Source organism: Schistocerca nitens, chromosome 3, assembly GCF_023898315.1.
Source record: "Schistocerca nitens isolate TAMUIC-IGC-003100 chromosome 3, iqSchNite1.1, whole genome shotgun sequence".
Lineage (NCBI taxonomy): Eukaryota > Metazoa > Arthropoda > Insecta > Orthoptera > Acrididae > Schistocerca > Schistocerca nitens.
In genome coordinates this window covers 774,850,239-774,864,044 of record NC_064616.1, presented here as the reverse complement: position 1 = coordinate 774,864,044, position 13,806 = coordinate 774,850,239, and the positions used below count along the sequence as shown (strand labels likewise).

General features: G+C 48.0%; 1 protein-coding gene and 1 pseudogene across 2 annotated transcripts in view; both read left to right on the top strand.

Moving 5' to 3' along the window:
• Positions 1-13,806, top strand: part of LOC126248781 (uncharacterized) — a 661,014-nt gene that overhangs the window by 239,920 nt on the left and 407,288 nt on the right. The window lies entirely within an intron of this gene.
• On the top strand, positions 2,236-2,355 carry LOC126249997 (5S ribosomal RNA; annotated as a pseudogene).

Sequence of the window (13,806 nt, the reverse complement as noted above, 5' to 3'; positions counted from 1 at the left end):
GATGATGATATAAAGGAATTCGTAAATCAACTGTCGTGATATTAATTTTCAGCTGCAATCGCTAAAACTTCAGGGCTTACAGACGAAGCACCTGAGCATTACTTTCCATGGAGCTAGTTGTTTAGTTATTATGTTAGTTTCATATACCTCCCTGCTGTCGTCCTTTCCAATCCCGTACGAAATTTGCTATCGATTATTACTCTGAACACATGCATTACACGTTCTGCACAATTCTACTGCTTTATGGTTTTGGCAGTGGAACGTGAGTCCGTTCCATATATTTTGTTCTAAGGTGATTAAAATACTGAGCGGTATCGGAAAATTCTGCGGCGTCGCTGAGAGACTGAAAGGCAATCGGCTTCGTGATGTTTCTGACTGAACAGTTGCGGTAGGTAAAAAAAAGAAGAAAACGAGAACCAGTTATTCCACTTGACTTTACACGTGACACAGAGCACCATATATATCTTAACACTGCGACGACTTGTCCCTAAAATAGTAATTTTCCACGATACCGCCACTCTATACATTTTAGTTTGGTATAGAGTAATTTCCACTGAGATTCAAGAAATCCCGAAAATCGTAAGCGTGATATTTTCAAAGGACGCATTTCGTGTAAGAGAGATTGAGGCACGAACATACGTGAAGAAAAAGCTCTCGTACAAAACTTAATGCAGGAAATCTTTTCTGCAACAAACTAATGTAAGGAGTATTTTAAATTGCGAAACAGACATAACTTCACTGGTAGACACGGAAATTACGCTAAACACAGCTAGTTCAAGATCATACTTTAATGGGAATGTGTGAATTACCAAAGGGATGTCTCACCAGAACGCATGAGACCGAGGGACACTTTTCCCATCCCCACTTATTGAAGGAGACGAACAACAGGCTGCGCAGTGCAATTTTAAGGTCAACATTTGTCCGTATGCCACGGTGTCGCCAGACGTATCACAAGCAGTCAAACAAGTCTCATTGGGATGATGCAGTATGTATACACCAAGGTCAATATCTGGATGGTATTAAAGCGTTTCTTCGGTTCATAACACCACCAATGAATCAACGCTCTGTGGTCGAGGTCACTAATGCAAGCTAGAGGCGTGGAACTCGACCCGGAGGTTATCACTTCGAATCCCGATCGTAGAAAATAATTTTCAGAAGGGGTGAAGTGTGGAGACGGACAGTTCATGATCACCAGATTGTAAGACAAAATCCTCTGTTAAATCTTAAACAGTTCGGCTGCGTCCCGAGGAGAAAGACGTGTGCCAATACTTGACGCCCGTTGCCTCTTTAGAGCTATCCGAAACGAATAAGCCTATGCCAGCATAATATTTCTTCAAACTACAACATCAACAGTGAAACACAACACACATCGGATGCATTACTTAGCGAACATTACAATATGCGCAAACAAAGACAACGTCAACTTAGCGAACATTACAATATGCGCAAACAAAGTCAACGTCTGGACTTTGACGGTGGAACAACCCTTGAAAGTTTCCCACTCAACAATAGAATCGATTTCTCCCCCTCCCCCCTCTCTCACTCCTCTCTCTCTCTCTCTCTCTCTCTCTCTCTCTCTTTCTCTTTGTCAGACGCGGGTAGAGCGATGCCATACATCATGCAGCCCAAAGACAACACAAAAAGTTGAAACTGTTGTATCCATCGGCGTGCTATCCTAGCCAACGGCTCCTTATTCAGAATGACATTACGGGTAGCAGAGCCCGCACTGCTGTCGCCTGTGAAAGAAGCCTAGCCTTTATGCATTCTTTACACAGACATCTCAATATTTTAAGAGACATTGTCACTAGTGCATTAAATATTACAACTGTACGTAGGAATGGCTACCTGTAGAATTACGCAACGATTATCCAGTCTTGATGCAGACAGTGGTCGCAGCAAGGTTCAACGTGTTACAGGACAAAAAATACTCGGCCGCTAATGCTCGAACGCGATTAATCTTGGGCACCAGTTGTTAGTCTTCGTAGTTCAAACGTTTTGCCTCACCCACAGCACGAAAGTCGTGCAGTTTGGGTATCATAAAGCCGTTTCTCTGATTTGAGTGTTTGCCGTGTGCAGTTCGATCGATTTCTGACTCAGTACTTAAGAGTTAACCCACTAGTTTGTATTCTTGCCGTTGAGAAAGAGTTTGGTTAGTACTGATCATCGTCTAAGAAATCTTGTGGCTCGTTTCTTTTTCTTGCCCTCATTCTTTTGCAATGTGTATTATGGTAGTAGGTCAACGGTCATGCCGCAGTGGTAACTCCGGTTCCCATCAGATAACCGAAGTTAAGCGCTGTCGGGCTTGGCTAGGCATTTGGAGGGGTCACCATCTGGGTCTGCCGAATGCTGTTGGCTGTTGGCAAGCGGGTTGCACTTAGCCCTTGTGAGGCCAATTGAAGAGCTACTTGACTGAGAGGTAGCGGCATTGGTCACGAAAACTGACAACGGCCAGGAGAGCAGTGTGCTGACTACATGCGCCCCGTATCCGCATCTGGTGACGCCTAAGGGGTGAGGATGACACGGCGGCCGGTCGGTACCGTTGGCACTTCAAGGCCTTTCGGAAGGTGTTTGTTTGCATTATGGTAGTAGAGCCTGTAGCCTTGCACCACCTGCAGTGTCATATTCAAATTGTTTAATATCTTATTGTTGCTGCCTCACTGTAAGCTACATTTTTTGTCTCCGTTTACTTATGTTAGTTCCTGCTCCATCTTACTATATAGTCACAAACAGTGAAACAGGGTCTAAGCATCTGACTTCTTAAGCTTTCCCCGCGTAAGAATTCTTTATAATCTCCTCGTGTTTGCTGCCGGGTCGTAAAATCAACATGATTCGATATTTCGGCACACCATCTGTCCGGCATATTCAGGATAACCCTGCTGCTACTGCTGCTGCTAAGTCCCACTGAAAACTGATACCAGGGCTGCAAATCATCGTTGTACGTAGGCTTCCGTACCGTACACGGCGCGTGCGCCGCCCACCACAGTTGCCGCCCTCCGTAACTGGACTGGTGGTACCGACCTCGAGACTTGCCATTCACCGTACCTACGAAATGGCGTCCTTAGGACTCTCCTAGGGACAGCATATGCCACTTCCAACGCGGGCACTTCAACCCAAGTATTTTTATCATTTGAAGGCTGTGTTTAAGGAAAAGGGATACACTGAGAAGCAGATTCGTTGGGCTGTGGATGGTTCAAATGGCTCTTAGCACTATGGAACTTCACAGCTGAGGTCATCAGTCCCCTAGAACTTAGAACTACTTAAACCTAACTAACCTAAGGACATCATACACATCCATGCCCGAGGCAGGATTCGAACCTGCCACCGTAGCGGTATCGCGGTTCCCGACTTAAGCACCTAGAACCGCACGGCCAAGTTGGCCGGCGCGGGCTGTGGAGTTTGGACCATGAAGAGAAGCATAGATCTGTGGCCTTTCTTCCTTATGCTGGGTGGCATATCGTTTTAAGACTGGAAGAATTTTAATGCATTTTTAACGTTAAGAGTTAGTTCTGTCCACCTTCCAAGATTAGGACACTACTTGGCTATGTGAAAGATGATTTGAGGCTTAGGAAGCCTGGCACATACAAAATTCCGTGAAAATGTGGGAAGACTTAGATCGGCCGTTCGATTCGCGCAGTTCAGGATAGGTGCGTGGAATATAGCCGTCACAGGAGGCAACAAAGCCGGAAAAATCGGCAGTAACAGAACATTGCCTCTGTAGGAATCAGCATGGGTTTCGAAAAAGATCGTGTAAAACCCAGCTCGCGCTACTCGTCCACGAGACTCAAAGGGCCATAGACACGGGTTCCCAGGTACATGCCTGTTTCTTGACTTCTGCAAGGCGTTGGATACAGTTCCCCAAAGTCGTTTAATGAACAAAGTAAGAGCATATGGACTATCAGACCAATTGTGTGATTGGATTGAAGAGTTCCTAGATAACAGAACGAAGCATGTCGTTCTCAACGGAGAGAAGTCTTCCGAAGTAAAGTGATTTCAGGTGTGCTGCAGAGGAGTGTGGTAGGACTGTTGCTATTCACAATATATATAAATAACCTTGTGGATAACATCGGAAGTTCACTGAGGCTTTTTTGCGGATGATGCTGTAGTATATCGAGAGGTTGTAACAATGGAAAATTGTACTGAAATGCAGAAGTATCTGCAACGAATTGACGCATGGTGCAGGGAATGGCAATTGAATCTCAATGTAGACAAGTGTAATGTGCTGCGAATACATAGAAAGAAAGATCCTTTATCATTTAGCTACAATATAGCAGGCCACCAACTGGAAGCAGTTAATTCCATGAATTATCTGGGAGTAGGCATTAGGAGTGATTTAAAATGGAATGACCACATAAAATTAATCGTCGGTAAAGCAGATGCCAGAACCGAGATTCTTTGGAAGAATACTAAGGAAATGCAGACCGAAAACAATGGAAGTAGGTTACAGTACACTCGTTCGCCTACTGCTTGAATACTGCTCACCAGTGTGGGATCCGTACCAGATAGGGTTGATAGAAGAGATAGAGAAGCTCCAACGGAGAGCAGCGCGCTTCTTTACAGGATCATTTAGTAATCGCGAAAGCGTTACAGAGATGACAGATAAACTTCAGTGGAAGACTCTGCAAGAGAGACGCTCAGTACCTCGGTACGAGCCGGCCGAAGTGGCCGTGCGGTTAAAGGCGCTGCAGTCTGGAACCGCAAGACCGCTACGGTCGCAGGTTCGAATCCTGCCTCGGGCATGGATGTTTGTGATGTCCTTAGGTTAGTTAGGTTTAACTAGTTCTAAGTTCTAGGGGACTAATAACCTCAGCAGTTGAGTCCCATAGTGCTCAGAGCCATTTGAACCACCTCGGTACGAGCTTTTGTTGAAGTTTCGAGAACATACCTTCACCGAAGAGTCAAGCAGTATATTGCTCCCTCCTACGTATATCTCGCGAAGAGACCATGAGGATAAGATCAGATAGATTAGAGCCCACGCAGAGGCATACCGACAATCTTTCTTTCCACGAACAATACGAGACTGGAATAGAAGGGAGGTACTCAAGGTACCCTACGCCACACACCGTCAGGTGGCTTGCGGAGTGTGGATGTAGATGTAGATGTAGAAACGACGGACACGGAATGAAATTTGACTAGAATCTGATAGTTGCCAATACGTCCGGTGTTTGGAACAGTGTTTATAAACAGAGAATTGAAATTAGGTTCAAATGGTTCAAATGGCTCTGAGCACTATGGGACTGAACAGCTATGGTCATCAGTCCCCTAGAACTTAGAACTACTTAAACCTAACTAACCTAAGGACATCACACAACACCCAGCCATCACGAGGCAGAGAAAATCCCTGACCCCGCCGGGAAGCGAACCCGGGAACCCGGGCGTGGGAAGCGAGAACGCTACCGTACGACCACGAGATGCGGGCTTGAAATTAGGTTACAGAGACAATGGTTTTCCTCTTAGCAGGACGTGGAAACCTGTACTATCCCGTTCCAAAGCACAACGTTCTTCCTTGCGGCCAGCCCAAGAGTTTGAAAATAATCTCTGAGTGCGATATATCGTTGCAGCTGGTGTTCTACTGAGGGCTGCGCCACTGACCCAGTCTTCGAGGGCAGCAACTGTTGTGGGCGGCGCATGCGCCGAGTGTTCTAACGTGTGTGAATTCCTAAGGCACCAAACTGCTGAGGGCATCGGTCCCTAGACTTACACACTACTTAAACTAATTTAAACTAATTTATGCTAAGTACAACACACACACCCATGCCCGAGGGAGGACTCGAACCTCCAGCGGGAGGGGCCGCGCGATTAGTGACATGGCGCCTCTAACCGCGCGGACACTCCGCGCGGCACGCTGTGTGTGATACAGAGACCTATACAGGACGACGATGTGCAACCTTGGCATCAGTTCTCACCGGGACTCAGCAGTAGCAGCATTCTAATGAAGATGGCGGACAGATGGGTCGCTGAAATATCTCATCATGTTGATCTTACGATCTGGCAGCTAACACGAGGAGACTATCGGGTCCTAAGCATGTTGCGTACAGATGCGGAGGATTTGGCTCCTGTCCGGAAACAGCTAGAAGCTGTATCGGCTTTGATCGGCAGGTTTCAGGCTGCAGCTGGGACACCTGGGGCTGAAACTGGAGTCGTCTGAGATCCCTCATGCCGCAGTTACAGACCTGACTGGTTCGCCCTCATTGGAAGGACAATGGCAGAAATTGGTGGTGTAGCGAATCTCTGAGCGAAAGACGAGTGCGGGTTCTGTTTACATAACTGTTTCATTGCGTATTAAAAACGGAGATGAGGTGCTGCCCATTACTGAATTTACATCTAAGCAAGGGACGCTTCAACTGTTGGGAATGGGGGTGACAGTACTGGAAGTTCCCAAAAGTGAGAAGTGCGGGTGTGCTGATCGATGGAAACTCATACGTTACACAGATAATGGAGACTCTGTTTGTACATTTTCGCAGGTTGTGAAAGATGACCACTGTGCATCTGGTATGTTTTCCAAGGTTTTGCCTTAGATACGTAGGAGGTTCTATTGGCGGTTATTGAGCGCACCAGGTGCAGATAGCAACTTTTGTAGCCAGTTCGCCAGGAGCGACCTACGTTCAGAACCCTTCCTCAGATCCCTTATTTGGCTGAACGAAGGGGTGCAGAGAGGTAGCCCCACACGCAGTTTGGAAGCACAGCTCGCGATTTACATCATTCACTGAACCAATTGCTCTCCTTTGATTGAGAGTCGAGCCAAGGACTTACATCTTAGGCTCACACTATTTTGTGACGACCTCCTGTGCAGTTTCGTTGACCTTGATATCTAATGGGTAGTTTGGGGACTCTTTTAACCGATCACACATGCAATTGACACAAACAGCGGCCACTCGGGTAGTGGAGTACATGTCGCGTGCACAAGTGGTGGGATTTTGAGGCTACAGAAATCCTTCTATACGACTTATGTTCAGTTAAGTAACGTATACACAGAGTGGAGTGCAGAAACCATATAGATCATGGATGGTAACATTCGTTCTTGTGGGTCATAAAAGCGGAATTGTTAATATGGCATTACTCAACTGCCAATAGCCTTCGCCATAAGGCCCAAATCTTTTTTTTTTTCCTTTATTGTAATTTCATTCCCCTGCCCCACACAGGCAGGGTAGGGCTGGCAGCGACACAGTCCATCGCTCTTCAGCCAAAGAGATTTGCAAAAAAAAAAAGAAATACAGAAAGGCGAACTCTTACATAAAAGAGGGATAAAAAGGGGGACATAAAAAACATTGTAAATGGAGATGATGGGAGTTAAAATAACACTAATACGGGGACATGCGCTGGGGGACAGTCAAAAAGTCGATGTAAAGTTAAAAAAACACAGCTGGAAATTTGAAGTGCACTTAAAAAACACGGGAGGCGAAAACAAGTTAAAAGTCGGCCACAGTATAAAAAGCACACAAACAATCATGGACTATATACAGGTCGAGCACACAATTAAATCCACATCACTAGATGACACTGTATAATGGATCTGCCAGGGGGTGGGGGAGGGGGGACAAGGGAGAAGAAAAGGAGGTGAGAAGGAGGTGAGAGAAATGGGGATGAGGTGGGGTTTGTGCTGAAGGAGGGCTGCGAAGGGAAGGATGGGAGAGGAAAACAGTAGAGGAGAGGGTGCAGAGACTAAGGGGGAAGGAGGGAAATCCGCTCTGGGAGAAGGAGAGGAGAGGAAAAAGGGCACCCTGGGGAAGGGGATGGGGGAAATAAGGCCAGGCTACAGTTGGTAGGAAGGGCAGATGTCACAGCGAAGTTCAACATCCGGGAGGGGGAGGTGCTGGAAATTTCCTTGATGAAGGAGATGGAGGGTGTGCATGTGGAGAGAGGGAGGGATACAGCGATAGAGGTGCAGCAAAGGGCAGGGTGTGGAGAGGAAGGAGGAAACCAGGGGGTGGGGGGGATCAAGCCTGCAGACAGTGTAAAGATGTTGGAGGAAAAGGAGGAGGTGGGAAAAGGGGATGAGGTCATGCAGGAGTCATGTGGGGGAAGGAAAAGCGGATATGGAAGGCAGGGTGGAGCATGTGGCACTCCAGGATTTGGAGGGCCTTATAAAAGTGGGGAGAAATGGCGGAGATCCAGGCAACGCTGGCACAACAGAGGATAGGGCAAATGAGGGATTTGTAGGTGTGGAGGATTGTGGAAGGATGCAATCGGACAGGTGATGCATCCTATGGTGCTGTCTATTATGATTGCCTGGTTTTTGGAGGGGTTGATACAAAGGAACCACTGGTTACACCAAGTGGTGAACTGGTCAAAGTGCGTTTGGAGGGTGCATTGGGACCGTTGGAGGGTAGGATAAAGAGCCAGGAAGGCAGTGTCATCAGCATATTGGAGAAGGTGGACAGGTAGGGTGGCTTGGGCATATCTGCGGTGTATCGGAGATAGAGGAGGGGGGATAGGACGGAGCCCAGGGGGACGCCAGCAGTGGGATAAAAAATGGTTCAAATGGCTCTGAGCACTATGGGACTCAACTGCTGTGGTCATAAGTCCCCTAGAACTTAGAACTACTTAAACCTAACTAACCTAAGGACAGCACACAACACCCAGCCATCACGAGGCAGAGAAAATCCCTGACCCCGCCGGGAATCGAACCCGGGAACCCGGGCGTGGGAAGCGAGAACGCTACCGCACGACCACGAGATGCGGGCACGTGGGATAAAAGATACGGGAGTTGGTGTCATGGAGGGTGACGTAGGAAGGACAGTGTGAGAGGAAGAAAGCGACCAGATGGACAAAATTCATAGGCAGGGCGTAGGTTTGGAGTTTGAAGAAGAGACTGGGATGCCACATGTGGTCGTAGGCATTTTGGAGATCAAGGGAAACAAAAATGGTGGTGCAATGGGCGCTAAGTTGGAGGGAAAGAAGGTGGATGAGGTTAAGGAGTTGGTCTTTGGTGGAGAAGGAGGGTCGGAAGCCACACTGGGTAAGAGGGAGGAGGTGGTGGTGATTGAGGTGGTGATGGATACAACAGCAGAGGATGGATTCGAAGACCTTACTGAAGATGGGGTGTGGCAGATTGGACAAAAGGAAGAGGTGAGGGAAGGGGGTTTGTTGGGTTTAAAGAATAAGAGGATGCAGGATGTTTTCCACGGGTTGGGGTAGAAGCCGGTAGGGATAATGATGTAGAGATTGGGAAGGACAGTCAGGAAGGAGAAGGGGGCATTCTCTGAGGTGGCAGTAGGTGACACAGTGATGACTAGGGGTCGTATCACATTTTGACTCGAAGATAAGTGCAATGTCTTGTGCTGTGACTGGAGTGTTGATGTCGAAAGGGGGCAACTGCCCCAAGTACTGGAAACTGGGAGCAAGTGGAGCAACTGAGGTGTAGGTGTGTTCCATGATGGTGGGGAAAAGAGAATAATGAAAGTGGGGGTTATCAGGGATGGAGAAGGTGGGAAGCGAAGTGGTTGGCCTTACTGAGGTTGTCAGGAAGGGAGCAGTCATTATGGAGAAGGGGGTAATGGGGAGCGGAAATCCTCTGTGATCACTTGGCTGAACTTGGTGATCACAGCAGTGTAGGTTGAGGGGGCGATGGGGAGGCTGGGGCTGACAAGGAGAGGAAGAGGAGAGGAATGTGTCAGGGATGCGTGGGGGCCAAGCATGACATGAGGGAGTTTACAGAGGAGGTCTGCATGAAAGGAGAGGGAGGTGGACTTCATGAGGAATGAGTCCCAGTGGGGTTTATTGGAGAGTGTAGGCTGGGAGGAGGGGAGGGGGGCAGAGAAGAGAGGAAGGTGGTGGGTGACAGATCCTGTAGGAGTGGTGGAGGTGCTGGGCGATGCAGCTGGTTCAGTGGTGGCGATTGTGGCCCAGCGTAACGTGATGCAGGAAGGGGTTGCAGATGATGAAGTGATTGAGGAGGTGAGAGAGGGGAAGCCGACCACTTGAGGGGTGGCATCAGAGGTGGCAGCAGAGGCATATGTGAGGGCGAGGTCAGGAGTGGAAGCTGTTGCAGGTATGGAGGCTGTGGGAAGGGTGTAGCTGTTGGGGTAAACAGCAGCGGAGGAAATGGGGGAAAGGGTGGGTGGGGGGATGGGAAGCGAGGTATAAGGAGAGAGGCCACAGGCAGCACTTCAGGAAGTGACTGTGGTAGTGGGGGAGGGGGAGGTGTAGATTACAGTGGAGGTGGGAAGGCTCATGAAGGACGGACAGCGACAGACAGACTGACGGACGGACGAAAACAATGGGCGGACGGTGATGATGGACGGTGGTGGACAGGTGGACGGCAGCGGACAGACCGATGGACAGACGGCGACTGATGGATAGCAGGCGGCGGTGAGCACTGGGCGGTGGCAGCAACCGACAGACAGATAGCGGCGGCAGTGGTGGGCAGAGAAGTGGCCGGCAGGCAGACAGACAGACGACAACAGCAACAGCAAGAGGTGCTTCGAAACTGTAGATTACACCCTGAGTGTAGCACAGGCAGTATAATCCGTCGACTTCAAATTGAGGGGATCTAACCATCGAATGAGGCCCCAATTTTTTTTCTTTGTTGTAATTTCATTCCCCTGCCCCACACAGGCAGGAGAGGGCTGGCAGTGGCACAGTCCACCACTCTTCAGCCAAACGGCTTGATAAAACACAGAAATGGGGATTCTTACACAAAAAGGGGGATAAAAAAGGGACATAAAAAGGAATGAAAACGGAGATGAGGGGAGTTAAAATACCTATTAACATGGGGACATGCACTTGGGGGACAACCCGGCAGGGTAGCCAAGAGCGCTAACGCGCTGTGTCCTGGACTCAGGTAGGCGCGCCGGCCCCGGATCAAATCTGCCCGGCAGATTAGCAACGAGGGCCAATGTGCTGGCATCCTGGATGTGGTTTTTAGGCGGTTTTCCACATCCCGGTAGGTGAATACTGGGCTGGTCCCCATGTTCCACCTCAGTTACAAGGCTCACTGACATCTGCACACATTCACACTATTCCATGGATTACACTCGACGCAGGCAGTTGGGGTACACTAAGTCTCTCCCGGGGGGTACGAGGTTACAACAGGAAGGGCATCTGGCCACCCGTTAACCATTAACATGCCAAATCCAATTAACGATGGCTGACCCTGCATAACTGCAGGACAAGGCTCAAGCGATAGATAGATAGATGCACTGGGGGGACAGTTAAAACTCAACATAAAGCTAAAAGAACACAGCTGGCAATTTGAAGCGCACTTAAGAAAAAACACTCGATCCAAAAACAACATAAAAGGCCGAGCACACAATTAAAACCACATCACTAGATGATACTTTATAACAGCACTGAACACAACACTAAGGCTTGACACTTGATAATGAATAAAAAAAAAAACTTGGAAGATCTTCCGGGGTGGGGGGGGGGACAAGAGGGAAGAGAAAAGGAGGCCCGAAGGAGGGGAGAGAAAGGGGATGAGGTGGGGGCCGCACTGAACGAGCGCTGGGGAGGGAAGGGACGAGAGAGGAAAACAGCCGAGGAGGGGGTGCAGGGACTCAGGGAGGGAAGGAGGAAAATCCGCTCTGGGAGAGGGAGGAGAGAGGAAAAAGCGGGCCCTGGGGAAGGTGGGGGAGAAGCCGGTAGAGAGGATGATGTTATAGAGATTGGCAAGGACAGTCGGGAAGGAGAAGGGGAGGCCCCAAAATTGTACTCAATTACGAACATGAAAAATGCCAACATAATTATATGAACGGATGATGTCTGTTTCGGACGTGTCCAAAAGACCAGCCACCACACATTCTGATAAGTAATTCGCCTCGAAGAGCAATGAATCCACGACCTGCAACAGAGAAGTTGCAGCATTAGAAAATTGCAGCGAAATGCAGGAAGATCTGCAGCGGATAGGCACTTGGTGCAGCGAGTGGCAACTGACCCTTAACATAGACAAGAAGGATCCTTTATTGTATGATTATATGATAGCGGAACAAACACTGGTAGCAGTTACTTCTGTAAAATATCTGGCAGTATACGTACGGAACGATTTGAAGTGGAATGACCACATAAAATTAATTGTTGGTAAGGCGGGTGCCAGGTTGAGATTCATTGGGAGAGTCCTTATAAATGTAGTCCACCAACAAAGGAGGTGGCTTACAAAACACTCGTTTGGCCTATACTTGAGTATTGCTCATCAGTGTGGGATCCGTATTAGGTCGGGTTGACAGAGAAGATAGAGAAGATCCAAAGAAGACCGGCGCGTTTCGTCACAGGGTTATTTGCTAAGCGTGATAGCGTTACGGGGATGTTTAGCAAACTCAAGTGGCAGATTCTGCAAGAGAGGCGCTCTGCATCGCGGTGTAGCTTGCTGGCAAGGTTTCGAGAGGGGGCGTTTCTGGATGAGGTATCGAATATATTGCTTCCCCCTACGTATACCACCCGAGGAGATCATGAATGTAAAATTAGAGAGATTCGAGCGGGCACGGAGGCTTTCCGGCAGTCGTTCTTCCCGCGAACCATACGCGACTGGAACAGGAAAGGGAGGTATTGACAGTGACACGTACAGTGCCCTCCGTCACACACCGTTGGGTGGCTTGCGGAGTATAAATGTAGATGTAGATGTAGTGTGGGTGTACATTATCGTTTGACCTCCAGTGGGTATCTAAAATTAGTGAGCGTGGAGGACATGAACGGGAAGTGGAGGTCGGTGGCGCTGGGTGGGATCGTGGGTTAGCCAGGGAACGTGCCCGAAACAGACCGTGCATTTGCCATAAACACTGAGTCCGAATGGCGCAGTGGGTAACACAACTGCCTCGTAAGTAGGAGATTCGGGTTCGAGTCCCGTTCCAGCACACGTGTTTACTCGTCGCCATCGATTCCGCATCAAGGCCTGATACAGCTGATATCATCGGTTCCTTTTCTTTCCTTTCCTTTCTTTCCCCTCCACCACTAATTTACGTAATATGCCCACATAATATTAGGAACAGAAGGCTGACTGAAACCGGAAGTGAATGGCAGCGAATTTTAAATTCTGATCACAATACATACATCACACTGATAAGCTTGACACCAATGATGCAGATGTCTTTACTGTCATAAAGTACTTGATCTTATCTAGTAAGGTTATTGCTTATTCCAAATGCAATTTTGGATGAAATATTTTTAAAGATGAGATCCTTCAGGAGACATGGAGGAAGGACGCTTCAGAGGAAACTTGGAGAACGTTGATAGTAATTTTCCTGGCCACATTACAGTAATATGGGAAGTGAGAGGGTTTATCTTATCAAGTATAGACTTAAGACTCGCGTGAGTATTACCGTTAGGAGTTAAAGATTGTCCCGTGTAGATATGATACGCTAGTCGTAAAAATTTAAATTTTAAGCGGGAAAAACAAAATACCACAACAATGGAACGTCTGTCAACAACTAATGCGGCTGTCAGGAAACAATGAGCAGCAGTGTCATACACAGGGTCTCAGTCACCCAGCAGACGTGAGTACATAAACAAATTATTGTAGCCCTGTTTTGCAAGTGTGGTATGACTCAAACGTAAATGGCTATACTCGAGAGTAGATTATGGTTAGGCCAAACCTTCAGCTACCAAATAGTTCCAGTGGATTGGTTAACGGCAGTTTTATGCACAAGTATGAACTTCCCAAAGCAGTCACGTTGTAAATCAAGATCAACCTATTCCAAAATGACATGAATGCAGACGTAGGAAAGCTCCTTTCTATTGCATATAACAACTGAATCAACTTTGAAAAGCGCCCAAACGATTAAAAAAACGGAGAAACAAGAGACAGTGCTAACACAGGTCTTTGCTCCTTGGAAGTGAATATGTGAGACAGGTAGAGAGAAAGAAATATTCCTAGCT